This window comes from Neolamprologus multifasciatus, chromosome 18 (assembly GCF_963576455.1).
Source record: "Neolamprologus multifasciatus chromosome 18, fNeoMul1.2, whole genome shotgun sequence".
NCBI classification, from domain to species: Eukaryota; Metazoa; Chordata; class Actinopteri; order Cichliformes; family Cichlidae; genus Neolamprologus; species Neolamprologus multifasciatus.
Genome location: NC_140456.1, coordinates 34,725,474 through 34,737,011, shown reverse-complemented (window position 1 = coordinate 34,737,011; position 11,538 = coordinate 34,725,474). Strand labels below are relative to the sequence as shown.

At 44.1% G+C, this 11,538-nt stretch overlaps 1 protein-coding gene across 2 annotated transcripts in view; it reads right to left on the bottom strand.

Moving 5' to 3' along the window:
• The window catches only part of LOC146498465 (epidermal retinol dehydrogenase 2-like), a 37,468-nt gene that overhangs the window by 1,037 nt on the left and 24,893 nt on the right, over positions 1 to 11,538 (bottom strand). The gene's annotated exons all lie outside the window — the stretch shown is intronic.

Sequence of the window (11,538 nt, the reverse complement as noted above, 5' to 3'; positions counted from 1 at the left end):
TCATTGTTCATCCCTAACAGACTGGTGACAAACTTAATCAGCTTCAGCCTCCTACACTCCATCTCCCTCTGGATTAAGGACTTCCTCAGTGACTGCCCACAGAAAGTTGCTGAGGAAGTAGTAGAGCCGCACCTCTCCGCAGCACTCGGTCATTTCCAAACAAAATAAATGAACACTGACGAGACTGCCTCCTTTCAATAACCTTGCAATATCTCATTTGTGCTATCAATACAAACCATACATGTTGACACACATGTATATACACAGGGTGTATCAAAAAGAGTCAGCCTATTATAAATACATTAATGTCAGTGCTTTAATTCCACAAACCTGCTGTTAGAAAGGGGGATTCAGTATCACGTGGTTGCCAGTATGTAGCACAGGAAGTGCATTATCAGCAGTAAACTCAGCCACCTACAACATTTCCAAACATCTCACCACCATCCCAGCCCCCCTGGTGGAAAACACCCCATTAAAAACTCTACAGACCTCAAACCTGGATCACTGGATCCAGATGAAACCAGAGTGTCCTTTAATGAGGCCGACATTTCATATCTTTAACCAAGGCAGTGGAGACTGTCACAACAAGACAACAGCATCCAGCTCCTTACAGAACTTTACTCCTGAACAGAATAGACCTTTATTGTCATTGTACATGTACAATGAAACTGTGGGTGCTCCACACTAACTGTGCTGGAATAAAAATGTGAATAAATGGCAAACAGGAGAAATATGTACAGTCAAGAGGAATATATATCTAAAAATAAGAGAAAGGGTCACTGTAAAGAACACGTGGCATTAGATTTACATGCTGTTAGACCACATTACAACCAGATATTTTAAATACAACAAGGGTATCTACAGATGAGTAAAGCTCTTGGCTCGTAGCCACGTAAAGATATGCGGATGCCACTGCGGTTAAAATCAAAATCTATCAAAACCTAAGAAGGCTTTCCTGCAGAATTCTACAAAGAATTCTGGACGATTCTAGCACCAGTTTTTTACAGAACGTTGTTAGAAATCAAAGAAAAGGGCAGACTTCCATCAAATATGAATTCTGCAAACATTAATCTCCTGCTAAAACCAGGCAAAGACCCTGTATATCCCTCAAGCTATCGTCCAATATGCCTTATTAATGTAGACCTCAAAATAATCTGCAAAGCTCTCTCGAAGAGACTAGAGAAAATAACCCCCCTCTTAATTCATCCTGACCAAACTGGTTTCATAAAAGGTAGGCACTCATCAACAAATACACGTAGATTACTTAATTTGATAGACTACTCATACAGTAAAAACCTTGAAACTACAATATTTTCCTTAGATGCAGAAAAAGCGTTTGACAGAGTTAACTGGAAATTTCTATTTGCAACTTTACACAAATTTGGTTTTGGATCTTCTTTCATCAACTGGTTAAAAATATTATATAATTCCCCAACAGCTTGTGTCAGAACAAATGACCAGACATCCTCCAGCTTATGTCTCCTGAGGGGCACCAGGCAGGGATGCCCACTCTCCCCTTCACTGTTTGCAATTTTTATCGAACCACTAGCAGCAGCAATTAGACAGAATTCAGCAATTAAGGGCATAAAATGCAAGAACGTGGAACATAAAATCAGCCTTTATGCTGATGATGTGTTACTCTTTCTCCAAAATTCACAAACCAATATCTCTGGGGTGATTGAATTGATAAACTCTTTTGCAAGAATATCAGATTACTCAATTAACTGGTCAAAATCTACAGTCCTTCCTATTAATTGCTGCTTCCATAATTCCTCTTCTACTCCACTGCAATCGGGAAATATAAAATATTTAGGTATTAATATTTCTCCCAAGCTTGCAGATCTAACTAAATTAAACCATACCCCACTTTTAAAGAAAGTAGAAGGTGATCTGGCTAGATGGAAATGTCTACCCATATCACTCATGGGAAGGGTTGCTGCTATAAAAATGATGGTATTACCAAAAATAAATTATTTATTCTCAATGATCCCAACTAAACCGCCGCAAGATTGGTTCAGATCTCTAGATTCATATATGTCCAAATTCCTTTGGAAAAATAAGCCCCCACGTATATGCTTAAAAACACTACAAAAGACCAAGGATAAAGGAGGATTAGAACTACCTAACTTTCAGCACTACTTCTTAGCCAACAGGCTTCAGTTTATCTCAGGATGGCTAAAACATACCCTTTTAGATGAACCTTGGCTAGATGTAGAACAAGCACTTTGCAATAATCTAGAGATTTCAGATCTACCATTTATCAGCTCAAACATCCAACGACATGAATGCTTCAAAAGCATCAACATCAGCTCTTCTCTGACAGCATGGTGGGAGTTTCTGAAGTTGACAGAGTCTTCATTAATCCCATGCAAACGTACACCTATCTGGAACAACCCTGACATATTACAAAACAATAATATGATAAACTTTTCAGATTGGAATGGTAAAGGAATCAAATATGTAGAACATATACTAGAAGGAACAGAATTTATTTCATTTGACAGACTAGTTACACAATATGGGATCAACAAGAAAAGATTTTTAGAATATCAACAAATTAAATCCATAATAAAAAAGAAATTTAAACCGGGTCAAGTTGAACTACAAACACCACCAAGTGTGGTTCAATTTTTTACTCTTAAAACCCCCAAATTACTATCCAAAATATACAGAATGCTTTCTAAAACAGATGAATCAATATCACTTCCTATTGCAAAATGGGAAGCGGATTTATCAGTTAACTTAGACCAAAACTTCTGGTCTCAGATTTGCTTAAAAACCTTTCATCTAATCAGAAATCCCAGTCTTCAATTAATTCAATACAAAATACTACATAGAGTGCACTATACAGGTCATCGGATGTTCAAGATGGGCTTTGCATCTACCAACAACTGCTCACACTGCCAAACCAATTCACCGGACAATTATATCCATGCTCTTTGGTTCTGTCCACCAGTTCAGAAGTTTTGGCGCGAGATATGTGAAGACTTATCAAAGTGTCTGAAATGTAACATTCCAACTTCCCCCTTAGTGTGTTTGTTGGGCAGCTTAGATAATGTCACTTCAGAAAAGAATATAGCCCATATGGTTTTCACTGCCCTATGCATAGCCAAGAAAACAGTCCTCATGAACTGGAAAAATAAAAACAATCTTAATTCTAACCAATATAGAAATTATCTATTAGATTACATTAGTCTTGATACAGCCTCTGCCACCACATCAGATCAATCGCTCTGGGCTCCTCTGATCAGCTCCATCACCTAGTGGGGGTGGGGGGTCATATTTTGGTCTCGCCTTCACTGTTGTGATTGGTGTGGGGGTAGGGTCAGGCTTAGGGCGTCGGGGGTTCCCCGGGAGCATCTTCCTTGGGGGGCTCAACCCGGGGTAGCGGTCATGGCCAATTAGGGGCTCTGTTGGCTCTTAGGTGACGGTTTCCTCGTGGCTACGTGCAGTGGGGCTAGGGGAGGGTCTGTGCTGACGGACGGGGGTTACTGACCTGGTAGCCTGGCTGCCCCTGGGTGGATCCGGGACGGGCGTGAGGTTCTGGGGGCGCTCCGGCTCTGGCCTGGGGCCCTGGCCGGGCCTCGGGGGCCTGGGTCCTGGTTGGTGTGTTGCCGGGGTTGTGGGCCGGTGGGTATATGGGGGCCCACCACTGGCGCAGGGTGCTGCCGGTGCGCCAAGCCACCTGGGGGGCTCTTCAACTGGTGGGGGGGGGGGGGGTTGTCACATCTTGCAGGAGCTTTCCTCTCTCAGGAACTCTCTCTGCAAGAGGGGGAGATACAGGAGACGTGGAGGAAGATCTCAGCCTGGGCGTCTATTGTCTTATGTAGTCTGGAAGATGAGTGGATGATGGGGTGGGTGCAGTTTTCTCTGTGGTGGGGTTGGGTGGACTGCCCCGGGCTCTGTGGGGCCGGGCGGCGCCGCTGCACTGGGCCCCGGTTCGGATGGGCCTGGGCCCCCCTTCCCTGGCGGGTCGCGGAGTATGGGGGTGCCTACTGGGGTCAGCGGGGGAGCTGGCCCCAGGGAGGGGTCACTTGCCCCTCCCTTCCTTCCCTCCCCATCTCCAGCTGCCTCCCTCTTCCCGCTCCACCACAACCACCCACACATGCAGGGCCTTGGAGTAGGGGTGTGTCACCAGGGTGCAGAGGAGGTAACCCCCCCCCCCCCCCCCCCCTCTGTCCCCTTCTGGCTGCCTCTGCCTCAATTTTATCCCGCAACTTAGATATTCACATTACTCACACTCTCATTACACATACATATAGGATCTTGGGGGTGGGCACGCTACACGGAATCCCAATTACCATCAGGGTGTACACCTCACCCCTGGCGTCGTTGCCCACCTCTCAATTTTAAATACACGTAGACATTGAGGGCTAGCAGGAGGGACTATGCGCTTACCTGCTGCTCTCTGGCAGGTAGCTCCATGCCCTCCTGGGTTTTAAATGCACCTTAGAACACACATACATCAACACTACAATGAGCGGGTGGAGGGAGGTTAGGAGTCTTCTCTCGCCCTCGTTCTCTGCGGTCTGCTAGAGCAGGGGGGCTAAGAGGAGGAGTTGGCCGTCCGACTGGGGTCCGGAATGTGGGGCCTCCCTGCTGCTGCGGAGTCGGGGCGGTCTGCTTCTCCCCACCGCAGGGAAAAGGGTAACACAACCTGGGTCTGGGTGCAGTTCCCCCCTCCAGGGGCAAGGGTACCTAGACCCGGTTCGTAGAGTACGCTTGGGGAGTGTGATTGTGTGTACAGCGTCTCTTTATGTCTGTCTCCACGTTGGTTGAGTGTGGAGTAAGTGCATATGAGAGCATGAGGGTGGGAATGGATGTTTGTATCTGTGTGTGCCTGTATGTCTGTGTCCATATGTCAGGTTGGGTATCAGACGCCACCTCTCTGAGGACAGCTCAGGCCCTCCAAGGTTTGGAGGCCTATCTCCCCCCACCACTTCCCCTGCCGGGGGCGGACTCCCTCAGACATCGGTGCGTTGGTGGTTCTTTGTGTCCGGGGGTGGGCGTCCGGGTACACACCGGCTCACTCCTTGGCGGCTGCTTATCGGGGCCTGGAGCCTGGGGCTCGCTTGGGCCACTTCGGAGGTGGGGTGCCCCCGGCCTCTCGGCCTGGGGCTCGGTCACTCAGGCACAGCTGGCTGCCGGCGGAGCTCACGGGCACGTCACTGCAACCCCCCCTGGCTTCTGCTCCGTGGCTGCTGGGTGACCCCTCATCTGGGACTCTCCTCAGCTCTTTCTGGGACAGTGGCACGGCTGCCCCTCTGTTGGTCTTCCTTGGTCTCTTGTGTTCTGAGGGCCTCTGGATGTCTGGAGTTTTGATCTCCTCCATGCCTGCTTCATGCCCTGGAGGACGGGGCAGTGGACCCCCACACCCTCTAGCAGATCATTACATGAGGGAACCTTTTAAGAAAACAAGCGCGTCCATGCTCACAGGTGTACACACGGGTGATCACACACACAAACTACACCCTTTTTGGCTCCTACCTCAATGCACACTGTGCTGTCGATCTTACGTGCTGCACAATAATGTTTAATATTTAGTATTTACTGTCATATTCCCATATATCATTGTGATGTTGTTTATTGTATTACTCTCGTTTTCTTCTGCTTGTTTTCTTTTTTCTTTCTCAACAGGTGATCCAGGTGATCGATATATGTATTTTTTTTTTTTCTGCTTATTCTGTTGGTTTTTGTTTTTTGCCCTTCTCCCCCGTCCCTCTTCTCAACTGTTTTTCTTTCCCTCTTTCTTTCTCCCTTTTCTTTCCCCCAGTCAAGTCTGTCCCGTATTCAGCAAGTGAAAATAAAATAAAGAATAAAAGGTGAATCAAATGGACCATCACGGCAAAGCTGGGATGGTCAATTTGGTAAAGAAAATCCGTTGGGCATCTTTCTTCGCCTTTAGACAATAATTCTGATGGCAAAAGAGCCAAACGGGACAGGCAAGAAGAAAAAAAAAAAAAAAAAAAAAAAAAACCCAAGAAGTAGAATCTTTCACTGTTCACATCAACTCAGTGGATAGAAACATAAAGTTCACCAGGGAAGACACAAAGGACCATAGTTTGCTATTTATGGACTGTGCTGAGCACATTGAGGACTCGGGAAGCCTCAACGTTTACGTTTACTGGGAGCTCACGCACACAGACCAGCATCTCCTCTTTGACTCCCATCACACTTTAAAACACAAACTTGGAGCAATCAGGACCCCACACCACCGGGCAAAAGCTCATCCCAATGAGGCAGAAACAGAAAGAAAAGGAACACATGCATGTAAACAGTGTTGGGGAGTAACGGAATACATGTACCGCCGTTACGTATTTAAAATACAAAATATGAGTAACTGTATTCCGTTACAGTTACCGTTTAAAAAGGTGGTATTTAGAATACAGTTACTTTGTTGAAATAAATGGATTACACGGCGGTACTTCCCTGTTTCATATTGTCGCGGGTCAGGACTGTTTGGGTTTTGTTTGACAGCTACGTTCTGTTGTTCCAGGCGGCAGCGTTACGGTTGCCATGGTTACAGGGTGATGCCCTCTCTCTCTGCGTGTTTCCTGGGTGAGAGAGGCCTTTTTGTTGTTGTTGTGCTAAGCTAACAGGCAGAATGCTACAGGTATAGCTCTAAAGAATGTAGCATCATGGGCAGTGTAGTCCGTGCTGCAGGGAGAATGGACTGCCATACCCGTTATGTGTCTGTGAGCGAGGGAGGGAGAAAAAGGAAAAGTACGAGCTGTCATCGAGCAGAAACGGGAGCTGGAAGCATGTAAATATAATAATAACCACTGCAGCCAAGAAGAGAGCCTGACGAGCCCAGTTGTAAGTAAGCTATTAAGACTCGACTGTACACCGTGGTCGTGTTTTCCTCTGAAACAATAAGTTCTGTTGGAGCAGCCTTTCAACGCCTCTCTCTGTCTCTGCTAGCAAAGTTGACCCAGACAACAAAGTAAAGCTAGTTTTCAGCTACGAGCCGACACAGAACCCACCGTATTAGCCAGAGGTCCCTTTACTACGGTTCGGAGCCGCGGACCTTCAGTAACAGTAATAAATCACAGCAATAGTACATTCATGTAGTTGTAAACAGCATGATAATATATTAAGTAATCCAAAGTATTCAGAATACGTTACTCTCATTGAGTAACGTAACGGAATACGTTACAGAATACATTTTGGGGCATGTAATCTGTAATCTGTAATGGAATACATTTTAAAAGTAACCTTCCCAACACTGCATGTAAATGAAGTCTTTCATCCCAAGGACAGAACTCCCAAACACAAACGAAGCAACATAGTGTATGAACTGGAGAAACCAAACAGCTACTCAATAAACACACGACACCTCGACAGGGACACGACTCACTGTAAAAATGAGCAAGGCAGCAGAGTAAAGCTAGCCAGGTGGTTCCTAGAAAGTTTATGATCACGTGAAAAGTTCTAAAACAATGAAACTGTACCTCCAGCAACTTTCCAAGAGCACAACGCTGCAGCAATCCTTTAAAATAAACAAACATTCAAGGACTGATGCCCTCGTTAGCATTAAGCACAACAATGAATCTAACAAACAGCTCCTAATGGAACAAAATATTTGTTCTAATTTAAATAGGTCATGTCTAATAATTTCACAGAGCAGAATAATGTTGCTTGCATTTCTCACTGGTAGCGAAATCTGGATGACTAACAACTCCAACAATGACTGTCTTCAAAGAGGGAGCAGAGACAAGGCAGGATAATACAACACATTATTAATACAATGGCTTTTATCTAAAATGAACAGAGGTGACAGGCGAGGCACTATCTGTGAGCTGTATTTGTGTGAGCTGTTTTCCACAGACAGAAATCTTTCTAATAGAGAATAATAGCCCTGTCCTCAGATAAATGGACCAGAGGAAGAAGAAGAAAAGAATGGCAGACATCTTTTCTTCTTAAACACTCATGAAATACAATTAAAGAACAAAACGATTGAGCAGCAGCACAGGGGGCTTCAGCTATCTAAGACCTGGCTCTTCCAAATGGTGCATTAGTATTTCTATTATCAGTGTTATTGCTAAGGTATTACAGATGTCAGTTTACACAGTGCTCACACAACTAGACTTTTAATTCATGTTGAGCTGAGGTTGTTGGGCAGTCAAACACAATGTGACCTCACAGCCCCGGCAAGAAATCATTGCAACTTCTGTTAATCTCTTACGCACCCACAGATGGGTGCAAGAGGGAGGAGATGGTGGAGATCAGGAAACGCTGGAGGCTTAACAGGTTATTATGTATAACTCACTTCTGCTACCTTTATAACCAAAAGAAGTTAACCTCCCTCATTATTCTCGGAGCTTCAGACTGTCAAGCAACTCATATTGATGATCAGAGGCTGCGGAAAGTGAATAACATGCAGCGACTTTGAGCAACTACGTGTGAAACAGCTGTGCTCGAAGGGAAGAGGCAGAACCTCCAGGGGAGCATGTGAAGCCAATGACAGCAAAGCATGGCGTTGATTGACATGAGAGCTGGTGGAAATTTGCTCACCTTCAGCGCACATACAAACTGTACAGAAAAGTTCCACCAATGCATTGAAAAGGCAAGTTACATGTTAGACTACGATCTCTCCTCTTTGTCGACTTCTACAGAATTACTGAACCAGTAAAAGCCACATTCAAAATGTCTATATGATGTTCTGCTGTCCCATTTCTGTAGCTGAGCAACAGAAAACTGATAGAAAGATTAAGTTTAATTAAGTTTGAGTGCAAGGTTCAATTAGCTGATGATATTTTTGACACATCGAGGCTGAAAACTCCCAGTATAGACTGGGGCAACTGGAGATATGATACATCTTTATGTTTTTGGCATAATTTGTAATACACCTCTATATATTAATGTTAGAATTGATTTTATTTAAATAAATACTGTAGAATAAAGACCTACAATATTAGACAGAAAATCTGAACAATCTGACAATCCCCACGAGCGAGCATGTATCGACAGTGGAGAGGAAAAACACTCTTTTAACAGGAAGAAACCTCCAGCAGAACCAGGCTCAGGGAGGGAGCAGCTGAGTTTCAGAAGAAACCTCAAAATCAGTATCTTCCCTCTATCTTTGCACATTTACACACCAAACTCACATTTAATCATTAGTAGGGATGCAACGATACCACTTTTTTCAAACCGATACGATACCGATACTTGGATCTGAGTACTTGCCGATACAGAGTACAAACAACGATACTTCTACCACACACACACACACAGAGTGCAGAGTGTCCATGTTGTAAACAAACAAACAAAATAATGAAAGTATTTGGCATTGACGAACTCCTCATCTGCCCGTGGATCATCAGTCCACTGTGCCGTTAAACCGAGGACTGACATCGCACACACACTGCTTGTCTTTACCTCTTTAGAAAGTTTTGGCACCATTATCTCCCTGATGTGTGGGCGGCTGGGAATTTCATATCGCAGCTCGAGTATGCTGAGAAGAATCCTATGTTTTCCACGGCCGGCATTGGCTGGTCATCCAGAGCGATAAAATGAGTCAGAGCCTCTGTTATTTTAACTGCCCGTGGATTTTCTCTTGACATTTTTCATCGCTTTTCATAAACCTGAGTTAAAGTTGGCTGTTCCACACTGCTGACATTTTGCTTAGCCTAGCTACAGCAGCCTCCAGTTTCTCTTTTTTATCTGGAGCTGCCAGTCTCACTCGTCTAACCCTGTGCCTGTTTAGCACGGGATGTCCCCCTAGTGGCCAATCTAAAGAACTACAACAGAGTTAGTATCGGTTCATGGTATCGGTTAACTTTTACGAGTATGAGTACACACACATTTTACAGTATCGGCTCCGATACCCGATACCAGTATCGGTATCGGTGCATCCCTAATCATTAGTAATTATTACAATTCATCTCTGTCTGCCCCCATTAGTGTCTCTTTTGTCCTGTCTATCTGTGCTCACTTCTTTCCCATAATTCTTAGCTAGTACCCGTTTAAAAGGGAGTGTTTTTCCTCCCCATTGATGCCAGGTGCTTGCTCGCAGGACATTGTGTGATTGTTGGTCTTTTCTCTCGATTATTGTAGGGTCTTTGTTCTACAATAAAAGTACCTTGAGGCAACTGTTTTTTGATTTGGTCCTATTATTTGGTGCTATATAAAAAACTGTAGTGAACCAGATGAAAAAAACACTAACATAGGACTGTGGCCTGCATTCTTTCATCACTGTAACAAGGAGAACCAGGAATGTCATTAACATGTGTAAATCCATTACACAAATAACGGCTGCAGCTCCACTTCATCACCACTCAGTCAGGTTTCATATCGATTCGAGATTACATTTTCAGAATATCACACACGGCTACCAAACACATCCTGTAGATTTGTTATTCTGCCACGCTGCCAGGCTAACCCTTCAAGCTGCCTTAGATGTGTTTCCTCAGATATCTACCTTATTTTCCAAAAGTATCCACCCACCTGTATTTGTCATGTCTCGGCTCTTTTCCTTGAATAAGAAGATATTTTACTAAATGTATATAAAGACAACAGAGCAAACATCCTGGGTGCTTTTAGTTGGGAACCTTTATTTGACTCACACTGGTGAAATACAACTTATATAACAAAGTCTCTGTTATATAGAGATGGTAGATGGACAGGTTCCTATATAGGGAACGCCATGTGTGGTTGTAACACATTGTGCTGAAGCATCTGTAACTCAGTGGATTTTTGTACCAGAGTTCTCAAACTTTTAAACAAAGTATCCTGTTTGTTTACTATGAATGACGCCTGCAAGAACACCACAGATCTCATGTGTTAACATTAAAATGACACCAGAGAACATGCTTCAAAAAGTGGTTTATTGGAAAAAAGAACGGTGTGCGCCTCTCTCTCTGTGACTGGCCATAACTCAAACACACTCTTGTGGTATCAGTGTGTAAATGAGTTCACTAAACAAACTTTCATGACACTACAAATACTCAAACAGTACAATGCACCTGTGTGACAAACATATAGGTTTGGTTTAAAGTGCAGGCTGGGTGGACATTTTACCCAAACTACCTCCAGCTTTGAGTTAACAAATCCAGACAGACAACGCAAAGGTTTTTGTCCTCTGCTGTCTCATTTCTATTTTTCTTCTGCTCGCCTTGATTTTTTCCTCAGATACTCTTTCTTGTAATATTGGTTCTTTTCTGGTCCACTTGCATTAGTGCTTGTTTTAAGTGGTAAATGGACGGATTATAGTTATTTAGCGCTTTTCTACTCAAAATGCTGTATACAACATGTCTCATACAACAACTTCTAAACTCAAGTGCAAACTAATAAACTCCGATGAACACATCAGAGAGCAGCTTAGTATCTTGCCCAAGGATATTTGGCATGCAGACTGGGGAAGCCAGGAATCGAACCACCTTCCAATCAGTAGCTGATCTGCTCTACCACCTGAGCCACACACACTGGTGTACTGATGATCATTTCAGACTGCCTCTTCTTCCTGATCCTGACAGTCTTTTTTCTTGGCCCTGGTTTTGAAAATGGCCGTATAGCTGAAGAATTGACTGTCTGAGCTGT